This window comes from Canis aureus, chromosome 8 (genome assembly GCF_053574225.1).
Source record: "Canis aureus isolate CA01 chromosome 8, VMU_Caureus_v.1.0, whole genome shotgun sequence".
Classification (NCBI taxonomy): domain Eukaryota; kingdom Metazoa; phylum Chordata; class Mammalia; order Carnivora; family Canidae; genus Canis; species Canis aureus.
This window is the reverse complement of record NC_135618.1, coordinates 31,436,226-31,452,019: the sequence shown is the minus strand read 5'-3', so window position 1 is coordinate 31,452,019 and position 15,794 is coordinate 31,436,226. Positions and strand designations below refer to the sequence as shown.

At 32.9% G+C, this 15,794-nt stretch overlaps 1 protein-coding gene and 1 long non-coding RNA gene across 51 annotated transcripts in view; one reads left to right on the top strand and one right to left on the bottom strand.

The window, feature by feature from the left end:
* Positions 1 to 3,755, bottom strand: part of LOC144318572 (uncharacterized) — a 63,398-nt gene extending 59,643 nt beyond the window's left edge. For all 50 annotated transcript variants that reach the window (XR_013384582.1, XR_013384579.1, XR_013384593.1 and 47 more), the window contains exon 1: positions 3,588 to 3,755. The gene's annotated coding sequence lies outside the window, so the exon portion shown is untranslated. The remainder of the gene's footprint in view (positions 1 to 3,587) is intronic.
* A 123-nt stretch (positions 3,756 to 3,878) lies between these two features.
* LOC144318068 (uncharacterized) lies at positions 3,879 to 15,122 on the top strand. The gene is made up of 4 exons (XR_013383923.1): positions 3,879 to 4,084; positions 4,480 to 4,567; positions 13,840 to 13,924; positions 14,182 to 15,122. It is a non-coding gene; the product is annotated as an uncharacterized LOC144318068 (long non-coding RNA).
* The last annotated feature ends 672 nt before the right edge of the window (positions 15,123 to 15,794 follow it).

Genomic DNA, 15,794 nt, shown 5'->3' with positions numbered 1-15,794 from the left:
CATATAGTTTTCCCCATATTAACATATTACCCTAATATAATAATTTGGCACAACTAATGAATTAATATTGGCACTTTATTATTAACTAACCTTCATACTTTATTTAGATGCCCCTAGTTTTTACCTAATGTCATTTTTCTCTGCCAGGATTGCTTCCAAGGTAGAAATAAATATTTCTATATGTATCCATCTGTGTCGGCAGTAAGCTAACCATGAGTTCACATTATCTTCAATTCCAATCCATTAACATATGGATCATTCTAGCTTTCTCACTTTGCCTGTCTGAAACTTCCCACTCCAACAGTGAAAAACCTGGCTCCTAACATCTGCCATCCATTTATTTCATTGTTGAATTCTACTATATGTGTATAACGGTTTCAGAACTGTTAACCGATATCCCCAGGGTAAATCAACTTTACCAAATATAATACAATGACTATGCATAGTTTCATTTATTTTAAGTTTTACGGTCTCCATTCATTTTCAGTTACTACTCCCTTAAGTTTGATTATTTCATACATTTATAATACATTTAGATTCTCTTGTCACAGTCTGCCTTCCATCCTGTGCCCAGACCTTCTAAACGATTTTTTAAAATTTGCATACATTAAGGTTCACTCTTTGTGATGTAAAGTTTAATGGATTTGATATGCAAAGTATCATGAATCCACCATTCTAGTGCAATACAAAATAGTTTTGTCACCCTAAAAATCCTGTGTGTTTCATCTATTCAAACCTCACCTGCAACCCTAGGCAACTATGACCTATTTTTTGTTGTTGTTGCAAAATCACTTTAATTCAGTTCTCTGCATTATAACCCCTGGGATGGGCAGTGGAATATGCCATGCTCCCCCATCACAATACTGAGCCTGTATTTGTGATTATAAAAATATTCATCTGTATCACTTTCATTAAAAAACATGCTGATCTCTCTGTGTCAAAGAAATAAAACCTTAAAAAAAGAAAAAAAAAACACGCTTAGTGCCCCTCCTTTTACAAAAGATACAAAAAAATTATAAATATTTATACCTTTGTTCCACCTTAACATGGAAAATAAAAGGTCCATATCTAAGGGAGGGGCTGGCCAGCATGGGGTCTGCTGCTCTCAGGGGAGTCCCTTGGACCTGTGAGTGCAGGATGTTGTGGGGAAGACAGTTGAGTGAGGTCACTGTCTCACCTCCTGGAGCCCCAACTTTAAAAGCTGACAAAAAGGGATCCCTGGGTGGCTCAGCGGTTTAGCGCCTGCCTTCCGCCCAGGGCGTGATCCTGGAGTCCTGGGATGGAGTCCCACATCAGGCTCCCTGCGTGGAGACTGCTCCTCCTTCTCCCATGTCTCTGCCTCTCTCTCCCTCTCTGTGTCTCTCATGATTAAATAAATACAATATTAAAAAAAAAAAAGCTGACAAAAAATAAAACTTTGGTCCAAACTTTGCAGGAGAAAAGAAACTTTAAAAATTTAAGGGTGCATTTCCTGGGTGCCTGGGTGACTTAGTCTGTTAAGTGATCAACTTTTGGTTTCAGCTCAGGTCATGATCTCAGGGTTCTAGGATCGAACCCAGAGTGAGTTCCACACTCAGTAGGGAGTTGAGTTGGCTTGTAGAGTCTCTCTGCCCTCCCCTCTTTCTCTCTCTCTCTCTATCTCTCTCTCCCTCTCAAATAAATAAATATATAAATAAATCATCAAGAATGCCTGTCTCCTAACCCAGGTTAGGTATTAGTAGGGCATCTGGAAGTGGCAGAGAAGGCCAACATGTTTCCTTCCAGCTATGATCTATTTATTGTCTTGATCATTTTATCTTTTCCACAGTGTCATATAAATTGAATGACATGGTATGTAGCCTTTTCATAATGGCTTCTTTTACTTTGCAATATGCCTTTAAAATATATCCATACATATCTTTTTGTAGCTTGGGTGTTCTATTCTTTTTTTATTTTTAAAATTTAAATCCAACTAATTGATATATAATATATTACTGGTTTCAGGGGTAGAGTTCAGTGACTCATCAGTCTTATATAACACCCAGTGCTCATTATATCATGTGCCCTCCTTAATGTCCATCACCCATCCCCACCCCTCTCTCCTCCAGTGACCCTCAGTTTGTTTCCTATGATTAAAAGTCTCTTATGGTTTATCTCCCTCTCTGATTTCATCTTGTTTTAGATTTTCCTCTCTTTCTCTATGATCTTCAGTTTTGTTTCTTAAATTCCACATATGAGTGAGATAGTATGATAATTGTCTTTTCTATTTTTAAAGACTTCGTTTACTTGTCTGTGAGAGAGAGACAGCACAAGTCGGGAGGAGAGGGAGAAGCAGGCTGCCTGCTGAGCTGGGAGCCGACATAGGGCTCAATCCCAGGACCCTGGGATCATGACCTGACCAAAGGCAGACACTAACCGACCAAGCTACCCGGGCGCCCAATAATTGTCTTTCTTTGATTGATTTATTTCGCTTAGCGTAATATCCTCTAGTTCCATCCATATCACTGCAAATAGCAAGACTTTAGTTTTTGATGTCCCCTTCTTCTTCACTTAATCATCTGTCGTTTTTTATTGATTGATAATATTCCACTGTGGTATAGATGTACCACAGTTTCCAGTTTGTTCACCATTCTTTGTGAAGGACAACTTGGTAATGACAAATGATGTTGAGTAGGTTTTTGTATGTGCCTAACTTCCATCTGTTTATCTTCATATCTTCTTTGGTAAAGTATCTATTCAGACATATCACCTGTTATTTAATTGTATTTTTTCATTGTTGAGTTTTAAGCCTTCTTTGCATATTTTGGATATAATCCTTTATCAATTTTCTCTCAGTCTGTGCTTTGTCTTTTCATTTTCTGAACAATCTTTCACAGAGCGAAAATGTTTGCTTTTAGATTATTAATATTTTTAAATTAAAAATCTTTATTGTTGGATTCTTATCTTCATTGTGTGTGTTACCTTTGTTAACTTAAAGCATAAAATAAATGTTTGGAATTGGTCTCCTATGTACTTCAGTTCTAAATTATATTTGTGTTTATCTTTGTATGTGATTTTATTGTATTTTTGTAACTAATGTTTACAAAATGACAAAACTCACTTCATTGATTCTTGCTTTATAAATTCTGTTATCTTTCTTGTTATGAGCAGAAGCTTCATATCCAACGAAATTGCCTTCAAATTTTTATATTCCCAATGTACACAACATTCAAAACAGATATTATAGTTTTTAATAAAATAACTGAATAAGATTTCATTAAATATTGTTTTTCTAGTTAATACAACAAAATTTCAGGAATAATAACCTCAGAATATTACTAAACAGCACCTTTTTCATTGGAAGCTTCAGAAATTTCAAATCGTAGCACTTATAATGCTTTATTTCTCACCACTCTAAAAATAATTTTGATAGTTTCAGTTACAGAAAATATACACTATTTCAAAATGAGATATAGAAAGTTTTCATCATTCACTTGAAGTATGTTGAGTAATTATAGTCTTCAAATAGACTTTTTGAACTATAGCAATCTATGTAGAAAACCCCATTATCAGTTTTCATGCTAGCTTTTTAAAAAAACTGAAAACATAAAATTATATGTTCAGATTACCTTATTTTAAAAATCTCAGATATATCTTCTTGTCTGTCCTAAAGGCAGCATTTAAACACACTCCTTTTATTCTAGGCCTTTATAGATTTCCACTGTGTGTATGATTAAGGTGCATGAGTATGAGAGGTGAGAGACTTCTAGTAAATATAATTAACTGTGCTTGACAAACCTTGAAGAGTCTGAAAGTGTCACAGTGCTGTAACCTCAGGTTGTAATTCTGACATCACAAATGTTTCCGAGAGAGAGCAAGAGAGTGAGCCAAGTCTTATATACAGAAATTACAGGAAGCAATTGAAGGCTAGGCTGAACTCTTCACTGAAGTGATAAAAAGCCTTTACTGGTGAATTTTTGTTATGCTTCAATTACTTGCATTTCAATTACACTTTCTCTAATACCAGATCTCCTCATCATCCTGTTAAACACACATTCAATAGCTGTCCTTTTCTTATTAACCATGCACTGGAAAAAGCAAAATATTTCCTCAAAGGCCTGTAGAGGTAAGAGGATTGATGGTGGACATAAGCGATGGTCACATTTAGGAGAGTATTGCAAATCAGTCTCAGACTCGTACAAATACTGACTAGTTATCATTGCTTATGTGAAAGATTTTGAAAGATTTTTCAAGTAAAGTACTCTTATCAGTTCAGAATAAGCAAGCTTTTGTTCAAAGCTCATTGCCTGGCGAAGCAAATTAAAGATCACAATGATGTTCTAAAGACATTAAGAAACCAAGCTCACTTGGTTAAATTGTCATTTATTTCTAGTTTCTTAGTGTATATCTTTTAATTATTTTTATTATTTTAATTTTAAGGTTTTACCTAACTTATATACCTGTAAAATGTGACCACTTATAATACGCCTTAAAAAAACATTCTACCTATTCTTTCTCAAGAATATTCTTGGAACCCACTGCAACCTTATTGCTTGGGGAAGATTTAGTCTAAAGATACCTGTACTTCATCTCCCTGAATCAAAAGCAGGTAATGAAGATCTTGGATTCTATATTTTTACCACTGTTTGCAACTTATGTTTAAATAAAATACAATTTCAGAACCTATCTACTAAACAGCTCTGCATTGAGAGCATACTGCTTTCAAGCTTTAATTGGTGAGGTAGTACAAATGTTATTTGCTTGTTAATTCATTTTACTATATCTTAAAGGTAAATGAAGAAGACTCTAATTTAAAAAGTAAAATAATTCCATCAGTTATATTTTCTTATTGTGGAATGCCCTGGATCTGCTGAATATGAAACTTTGATATCTAGTGTATAGCCGTCGCCACACTGCTCTTAATTCTTAGTAAAGAAATCATCTTTCAAGGAGCTGTGTGATTTTTGAAAATGATTATATAGTAGGTATATCCTAAACTCAATTAAATTTTCTTCAGAAGATCTTCATTTTTAAGAAATGTGCTATCTATATCTTTGATAAAAACCTAGGTTGGCCTAAAATGACCTCATAGACATAGACAAAATATTTTATAAAAGATTTTATAAAAATCTTCAGGCAGAGTATGTAAAGGTATGCTATTTATGATACATAAATTATATATAAATAAAATAGATTTAAGTGAAAAAAATTAAGTATTTTCTGAACCTCCACATTCACAATTTCCCATCCTTCCACAGGTTACAAGCATATTTTGCATGAATTGAACATTAATTTAAAGTTTATTTAAAGTTTGATTAAATACATAAAACCTAAATATATTTGTAAATATGATACATATCTACAGATTCTGTAAGACATGAAATATCCTTTATTGTAAAAAAAGTCTGGAAAGTTTATTTCTGTTGTTATGTTTGTATTTCATTTGTGGCTGAGATACAAATCCAGTAATAATAGTGCGCCACATTGCAGAAAGTCATGTTTTAAAATAAGGTATCCAGACTAATTGTTAATGGCTGTTTCAGTGCTATGACATCTTCATATGTCATCCTGAAGGATGGTTATCCTATATTGAATCCAGAATCACTTAAAAATCAGTCTTTTAAAGATAATGATGTCAAATTTTTCTTTGACAAAAATGTCTTGAGTTTTTATGATTAGCTCAGTATTGTAATGAACACTGAGCAATAAATATTGATAAAACTGAATTACTTTCAGACTAATAACCTTAGATAAAAAGCATCATTGAGGACATAGTAAAAATCTTTTGAGACAAAGCTGAACTTGACAAAAAGCTCTAATGACTTTAAAGTATACACATCTAAAAATATTAAAATAATTAAAGATTCATGGCATTACAGAAAATACTAAAAAATCCAACATCATTGCATAACACTTCAACATACTTTTTTAGCTATAGACAGATTGAATAGAAAACAATCAGAAAATTTGTAGAAAAATTGATAATAAAATCCATGAACTTTAGCTAATGCATGTGCATCAAATTCTGTATCTAACAATGGGAAAATATTCCATTTTCTAAAGAGCATGGGAATAATATGTATAAAAATAATTATGTGATTGGGCATAAATTAAATTTCAATTATCTCTGAGAACTGGTATCACGTAGAGCCCATTCTCTTTTGTAACAAAAACAAATTAGAAGTTAATAACAAAAAGCTGTAAGAAAATTCCATATATTTGAATATTTTAGCATATACTGAAAATAAGTCATGGTGAAGGAAGAATAAATGAAAATAAAGAAAAACACAACTCCATAGCATTGAGAATGCCATATATAAAACTGGTAGGATACAATGGAAACAATAAAACTTAACTTTTTTTTTTTTTTTTTTTTATTTGAGAGAGAGAACAAGCAGTGGGGAGGGTTAGAGGGAGAGAAAGAGAAGCAGATTCCCTGCAGAGCAGGAAGACTGATGCTGGGCTTGATCCCAGAACCCCATGACCTGACTTGAAGGGAAGATGCTAAGCCAACTGAGCCACCCGGTCGCCCCTATTCTGTAGAACTTCTGATGTTCTTCTTGATGCTTTATAAAATATGTAAATTTTAGATATCAGTCAAGATGTTATCAATTGTAGGACTCATCATTTAGGCTATTCTAATGAAACAACACCAGTATCCTAATTTAAATATGATAAATTACTGATTAACCCATTCTGATTTTAAACATACTAAAAATTTAAAAGAAAATTGATAAAATACAGCATATTTATGTACTTATTTTAGGAGCTATCTTTTTTATTTAGAATTATTTTAATTTCATTTTCAGTAACCAAAATTTCTAGCCAGATATCCAAATACAAACTATGAAAAATATTAACAGAATTAATCTGTATCAGATAAAAAAAAACCGTCTTTCGCTTTGTTATCATGAAAGAAATGATGATTCAGCTGAAACATGTAAATGTGAAATTTATTATCAGCAGGTCGAAAAAGAATCATTTGTGTAGTTTCAGTGAAAAAGTGACTGCAAATAAATCCTAGGAAGATTTCTAGCACTAGAAAAGTTTATTCAACAACTCTCTTACATTTAGATCTAGTCTTTATAACACTCTTATTTTACATTTTGTATGTAGATTTTTAGCCTTTAGAAATGTAACATTTCACATGGCAAATTGGACATTAATAGTTATTTATCAATCATCAGTTTTCCTTTTTTCCTTTTCCAAATAGCATCCACCATTTTTTGGAAGCCCATCCGCCTTCTGCTGTGTTGGAGTAGGATATGGGTAAATGTTTGTCAAGAAAACCAAGACTATATAGCTGTTAATGGCTGTCCCTGCATATAGGAACTGATGTGGTGCAGCTCACTCTTTCCCAGAATTCAGCTGCAAATTCTTAGCTACTAAGGCAATCATCTTTCAATGAGAAATTTGAAATAATTTTATCTAAATAATTTCATTGGAATCATGTTTCTTTGTGATTGCTATTTTAATGAGTTGATTGGTTTTTTTAAATCCATATCCAGGTTTTGCTTTATTTCTCTTATTGAAATTTTATAGTTTCTGGAGCTATTTAATTAGATTTGTAGTTTAAATTACTGCTTCCTATAGAATTTATGGTTCTAAGTAAATTCTGAACTAAATTATAGTTTCTAAGTAAATTATACTTATAGAATTCTAAATGTGGAAAAATCTTTATAATATTGGAATATAATTTCTCTGACCATCTATATATTATTATCCTTCTGATACTGCTGAATTCACTTAGCTATTACTTTATTTAGAATTATAGCTTCTATAGTCATAAATAAAAGTATCCCACTGTTTGAACTTGTATTTTTTACCATCTTGATCAGATTTCATTGCTAAGGTTAAATGATTTTAATAAAAATATTAAGAGAAGCTTTGCATGTGTTTTAGTCAACAGTTGTTTTAAGGCCTGAGGAAATATCATTAACTTAATGTTTAGAAACCAAATCTACTGCTTTCTGCATTTTACCATATCTCTAGAATTTTATTATTCAGACTTAATGCTTTTAACGGGGTCAATTTTGACATTTTGTACTTTACTAAAAAATTATCTAATTTGTCTAGATTTTCTTTTTTTTAATTTGTCTAGATTTTCAAAGTTCAGACTGTAATTTTAATGATATGCTAAGTGTCTTAAGTATCTTCAGTATCTGAGTTTTTCTTATGTTTTATGTAAAATATATTTTTGTATCTTCAAGGGTTTTTTTTATGTTTTAGTGTTTTAAACAAATTAAAAAAAATCTTTGCTCTTTTTACCCTAAGATTGTTATTGTTTTTCTTCATTATTTTCAGATTATTATCAATTCCTGACTTGTACATTTTGTTTGATATCTTTCTTTTTTTTTTTTTTTTTTTTTTTTTAAATGCCGGCTTCTTTTTTTTTTTTTTTTTTTTTAATTTTTATTTATTTATGATAGTCACAGAGAGAGAGAGAGAGAGAGAGGCAGAGACACAGGCAGAGGGAGAAGCAGGCTCCATGCACTGGGAGCCCGATGTGGGATTCGATCCTGGGTTCCAGGATCGCGCCCTAGGCCAAAGGCAGGCGCCAAACCGCTGCGCCACCCAGGGATCCCTGTTTGATATCTTTCTTAAGTTGAATCATTAACCCACTTATATTCAGATTTTCCTTATTTTAAAATACTAAGTGCTTAAAGTGGAATTCTCTTTACCAGTTTAATCACATATTCATAGTTTTAGCACCCATTCATAGTTCTTATTCCTGCCAAGGCACCTAATACAACTTGAGAGAAGGATATAAATCTCCAACATGTTTTCATGAGTCAATTCTAAAATACTACTACTACTACTACTACTAAAATAATAATAATCTTAATTATTATTATTATAATAAATATAGAGACAATAGATTTGTGTCTGCCTGCCCAGTACCACATTTTCACTGAGGAGGAATAAGGGCTATGCACAAAGTAAGTAGACAGAGTGAATCTGCCAGAGAATTTGCCAGGATTTATTGAATAGAAGACTTGTTAAAATAATTGAACACTATTGAATTACTATTGAATTGCTTTTTTGCTATCTGAATTCTTGCAGAAGAATAAAAGGAGAGGTAGGAGCAATCTAAGAATGTGTCTCTCATGCCTGCTCTCCAAAATCTATTTGAATTATAGGGAAAAAAAAATCTCTTTCATTTTAAAGATGAGAGTTAAGTGGACTCCAAATCATTTGGATACAGTGGGATTGAGTAGAAATCTTACTTGGATATTTAAAAATTCTCTTGTTACAATGTTTTCTTCATTTTACATCTAATTTTCTTTTAAAAATAAACAATGAAAACAACAACAATAACAAAGCAAACTGCTTGACACATTATCATTAGTACTATTTATCAAAAAAGTCCAAATAAAGCCTGGACAAAAGTAAGATACCAAACTGTAAATATTCATACATGAGCATAATTAAATTTTATATTCTTGAATAGTGTTGTGCAGATTAGATTATTTCATAATCTAGCAAATAGTTTTAAAGTTTGAGAAGGCTGAAATAAAATGAGAAGGAAAGCTGTGATTTTAAATGTTTTATTTTAATAGGAAGTATTTTTTGCTCTAATTTATCTTTATTTTATACATATAGCTGTTGAGTATATGCAAAGTGAGCAGAACATTTGGAGAAGGCAGTAACCTGTCAATCAAGTGAAAGAAGTGTGTCCAAAAGGAGGACATAATCAATTCTTCAAAAACTGCTGCTCATCTTATTTGAGTAATGAGAATTCTCCTAATCATTATTGGTAATCTTGAGAAGGGTCATTTTGTGGAAGTGCCACTGAAAGACAACCTACAGAATGGGAGAAGATATTTGCAAATGGCATACCAGATAAAGGGCTAGTATCCAAAATCTATAAGGAACTTATCAAACTAAACACTCACAATAGCCAAATAATTCAGTCAAGAAATGGGCAGAAGACATGAACAGACATTTCTCCAAAGAAGACATGGCCAACAAGCACAAGAAAAAAAAATGCTTCATATCACCTGCCATCAGGAAAGTACAAATCAAAACCACAATGAGATACCACATTACACCAATGAGATATGGCTAAAACTAACAAGACAGGAAACAACAAATGTTAGCTAGGATGTGGAGAAAGGGGAACCCTCTTGCACTGTTGGTGAGAATACAAGCTAGTGCAGCCACTCTGGAAATCAGTGTGTAGGTTCCTCAAAAAGTTAAAATTACGTCTACCTTATAATCCAGCAATTGCACTACTGGGTATTTACCTCAAACATACAGATGCAGTGAAATGTTGGGAAACCCACACTCCAATGTCCATAGCAGCAATATGCACAATAGCCAAATTATGGAAGGAACCACAATGTCCTTCCTTCAACAAATGAATGGATAAAGAAGATGTGGTAAACATATACAATGGAATATTACTCAGCTATCAAAAAGGATGAATACTTACCATTTACATTGATGTGGATGGAATTGGAGGGTATTATGCTGAGTGAAATAAGTCAATCGAGAAAGACAATTATCATATGGCTTCACCCATATGTGGAATATAAGAAAAAGTGAAAGGGACTATAGGTTAGGGGGGAAACTGAGTGGTGAAAAATTAGAGAGGAAGAAAATCCATGAGAGACTCTTAACTGTGGTAAACAAAGGGTTGCAGAATGGGAGGTAGGTGGGAAGGCTGGGGTGATTGGGTGATGGGCATTAAGGAGTGCACAGCTGAGATGAGAATTGGGTATTATACGGTATGTTGGCAAATTGAATTTAAATAAAATAAAAAATAATAAAGTACATAAGCAAAAGTTATTTTAAAAATCATCTTGATTACTAAACAAACCTTGAATCATAGAGAAAAATCTTAAGTCTGAGAGTTATATGCTTCTTGGTGGGGATGTGGGAAGCCTAGAATCTATACTAAGTGCCAGGACTGAGAAGAAGGCAAGAGAGAGAACTGACGACAAGCCACATCAGTGCCCATGATGGTGACTCATGATAGGAAGGCAGCAAGCTCTTCTTTTAATAAAAACTAGAGAGCATTCAAGTAATTTATTTCCTGCCTTAAAGTAGTTTCTCAAAAAACCTCTTCACTGTTAAGGCAATTATTTCATTTACCTTCTTACTTTGTGATTGGTTCAGAATATCAATGCTGAGATCATTCTATTTATCTTTTTCATCAACATTCGAAATGAACAAGACATCTTTTGAATATCAAAATTGATAATACAGAGGGACTCACATCCAAAATCTGGCAAAATGTTATGCTTGCTTCAATCACAAAGAACCATAGTTGCTACAGCACTTGATATAGACATTTGGATAATTTTAATATATTTTGAAAATACAAAAGCATAAAAGAATGGATTAAATGTAAACTAGTTAATACATCTTACAATATTACTTTTATAAAAGGAAATAATAAAGTGTATAATTCACTTTGAAAAAAGTTTTCAGTAAAAAAAGAAATTGGATCATAGTTGAAAATGAAAAGGAGAGAGGGGACATTAAAGTTTGAATAAAGGTGAAAATGTTGCCTATAGTATTTGATGATAAATTATCCTGGGAAATGGGGTAAAGTTAGTAAAAATTTCTGAGAGCTACTGAGAGATATGTTTAAATTTTAAAATGAAATCAGCCATTAAAATGAGATCATGTTTGAGTGATTTTTTTCCTAGGCGTACTGAGCTTGGTCTTCATGTGTAGATACAAGATTGGCACAGAGTTCAAATTAACAAGCATGAGGTATTTGCCTTATGTGTTTAATGGAAGAATAAAGAGGCTGGAGGGTCAAAAATATGCAAGAAAATTACAATATTCATGGAGCATGAATATATGAGGGAGAAAGGGGCATCAAGGGATGAAAGAGAAAAAAAAAAAAAACATGAGTAAAGTCAGTGTCTGTAGCAAGTCAAGGCACTGTTATGTAGTTACCAACAAAAGGAAACTGAAGGAAAAAAATGTAGCTGTGTACAAACAGGAATATTAAAAATTACTGATTTGTAGATGGTGCTGTTACTGATATTGATAAGAATTAGGATGATACCAAATCTTGAAATGGTTCATATATCAAGGTAGAAAGATATATTTATTTTCATTTATATGTAAAAATATTTGATTTAGAATTTTGGAGATATGACAAAATTATGTGGATAAAAGTAATGACTAATCACATCTATAATTAGCAAAAAAGTATGTAATTCCTACCATTCCATCCAGAATGTGAAGTGAAATTTTGATATAAATTTTGATATCATTTAAAGAAAGTAGAAAATTATATAAATTCATCATTTGCTTGGAAGCAATCTTTAAAAACTTGAATTACAGTGTGTTTTCATATTATTAATAGATAATGTCCTACTTTTTGAAAGCTAAAATTAATTTTCTTGTCAATGTCAATAATTCATATATCAAATGTCACGAATCCTCCAGGGAATGATGTTAAGTGTTATTCTATTTCTTTTAGACTCATAGAAATAAGGTAACAATTTAAAAAGGCAATGTTGCTAAGAAAAGAAATTGTATATAAAACTCTACCATTAACTCTTTGAAACATTATTATACTTGTTTTGTATTTTTATTTTAATTTATAATATATACTTAATACACTCTGATTCTTGAGAGTTTGAAATACCTTTTAAACAGAACAGTAGAAGGAAAAAATTGCCACTACTATATTTTCCAATTATATAAGTTGGATAATTTAGGGGGATCACAATGCAAGTAAAATGAAGAATCTTTCTTCACCTTTAGAAGATTCCTTCTTTGATTTATTTATCTCTTAATTGTATGTTTCATAGCCTTTTCCTAGAAATTCTGTCAGATGGATTTCAGAATGATATCTTCATTTATTTTAACTTTTCTCTTATAATTTCCATATCTCCAGCAATTTGGTATTTCCTTATGAAAATTGGCAGGCCCTGAGGTATTCACTCTAATTATTATAAACAAATGATCCAGTTATTATGGCTGCATAACAAATTACCCCACCACTCAGTGGCATAAAACAATTATTTATTGTGCTCGTGGATCTTGTGGGTCAGGAATTTGAACAGATCATGACAGGGATAGATCATCTCTGCTCTATAAGATTGGGACATCAAACCAGAAGATTCAAAGTTTGGTGCTAAAATTATCTGAAGGCTTGCTCACTCAATGTTTGGAGGATGAAGCTGGTTGAAGACTGATATTAGTTGAAGCTGTTTACAGAGCCCCTAAACTTGACATCCCCATATGGCTGGGCCTTCTTCATTGCAGGATGGCTGGACCCCAAGAGAATCTGGGGAAAGCATATTATCTTTTATTACCTATGCCTGGAGTAACATCACTTCTTACATTCTATTTATAGAGATAGTATCAAAATCTTTCTCAAGAAGAAGGGATAAAAACCCATCTCTTACTGGGATCAGTAACATTTTAGAGTGGATCTAGAAATATTGCTAGAGACATTTTTGGAATATATATTCTGCCACAATAACCTCTTTCTATGAGTTTATTGTCAAGGAGGAAAGATAATTGAATTGGTAGATGGAGAAGATAAAGGGTAAGGAAACATTTTTATTAATTTGAGAGATAATAAAAATTATTTTCATGCTAGTCAGAATGATCCAGAAGTTAGAAAAATTGATTATAGCAGAAATAGAGAATGCATGTAAGAATGAATTTTTATAAATTAAATAGGATCTGAATCAACAAGTGGAGCTGGCCTTTGAGAGGCCACTTCTTCCATCTTCCATTGTAATAGCAGAAAACAGAGAATGTTGCTTCAGTTACAGATAGTCTTCATTCACTGAACAAACACTAATACTCATTTATTATATGTCAGAGCCTGTTTAAATAGGATACATATATTAACTAAATCCTCACTACAACCCAACAAGTTGTAACATTCCTATTTTACAGATAAAAAGTTGAAGCACAGAAAAGAAAAACAATTTGCTCAAGGTCACATAACTGATGACTGGGAGCCGGGATTCAACTCCATCAGGTGGGCTCCAGAAAAGACTTTCTTAAGCATTAGGCTAAACTGCCTCTCTGAGCAGATTTAGTGGAGAAAAGACAAGTGAGTTTCCGAAAGATTGTTTTTATTTTCTCTATAATATAATGTCTCAATGTCACTCAAGAGCGTCATGAACACATTGCCTTAAAGAGCAGATATAATCTAACATGTATGGGGGGGGAAGATCTTATAAGCAAAAACATATTAAAGTGCAATCAATCTCCAGAAGCCTCATTTTTCCACAGCAAAGCCTGGGCAAAGTAGACCCATACCCAGTGAGACCAAGGTTGCAGCAGGAGGAGCCTGTGCAGACTGCAGATACACCTATGACAGCGTGAACAAGCCTGTCCCATACCGGCTAACTGGGTTAGCCAAAGCTGGGCTACAGAACCTGTATTTCCTCTAAGTGACAAGAAATATTTAAAGGAACTTGAAGAATATTAGGGAGTAGGTCCACATTTTGCCAGGTTATGACAAACACCTGGTATTTCAGGAATGCTGACGTGAGCCAAAGGTCTTCTTTGCTGTTCCTCTGAGAAATCCCCCCAGTTGAGCTGCCAAAAGGGGAAGGAAATGATCCTCCAATATTATTTAGATTTGTCTCTCATCAGAGATGATACTATCATCAGAAAACAGAGTTGAGAATTTATTAAGAAGTGGTTTGGAGAATGGAAAATGTTGAACCAAATCTGTAATTTGATGCTATAATTTGTTAGTGTTGAACACCAACATGACACTAATGGTCATGAGTTTAAAGAGAGCAGTCAATACTGCTTTGAGATGTTTTCTGGTAATAAATTAACTTTTCAAGAGTAAATTGCTGGGCTTAACTAGTTAGGGCTTTGTCAACTTGATATGACTGATTAGCCAGTGTTGAAAGTATTAATAATCTTTGTAAGGGAGTGTCACATTATAGAATCTAACATCTCTAAGCAAGGAAGGGAAAATATGAAAAGAGTGATGGGCAGTGAAAGAGTGAGTATAGTCTAATGTACCTGATTTACTGTGAATTCATTTTGGCATCTCTCCCTTAAAACTTCACAAAACTTAATTTTCAGTATGAATTTTAGATTATTTTCCACAAAAACTCCTCACAGTTATATATATAGACTTTAAAAATATTTGACTTTTTTGAGCACTAAATCCTAGTGAATTTGTTATGAAGTTAGTACATTTATATATTGCTAATGGCCATAAAGGCAATGATAATGTTCTTAAAAAAGCTCACTCCTTTGAATTAATTTATTCGAAAACAATGATACATTTTAAGAAAAGATATGCATGGCAAATGCAAAAGAGAAGCATAGATGTGTCTGAGTGCTTACAGCTCTCAGGTACCTTTCTAGGCTTACAGTTGATCCTATTTCTAGTTTTCTCTCTAACTTCAATGGGAATGAGCATAATACATATTGCTGACATTTAGACTTTTCAACTAGCAGATAACTGGTAGCATAAATGTAGCAACAGAAGAAAAAAAGGCACAGCCTCCCTCCACAGTTCCTCGGTGGCCTGAAATTGGAAAAGGAAATTCATCAGAGACTGAATATTTCTGGATCCCTTTGATGTACAAACAATGGATATAACATAGTGAGTACTTTTTGGGGTTGATCTCAGGCCAACACATAGGACTGCAGCAAGAGATCCTCAGTGATCTGGCCCAGGAGAGTTTCCTGCCCCTTCTCCAGGAGTAAAAGATCCTTTTCTTTTAGGATCCTTTTCTTTTACCTTTTTTTTTTTTTTTTTTTTTTTTGATGCAATGGGTCTGCACATGTGTTCAAAAGCATTTGCTTCTCTTCCTTTTGCTGGTAACTTAATAATTTATTCTTTAGTGGAGAAGAGACCAGGTAGGGTAGCAGTG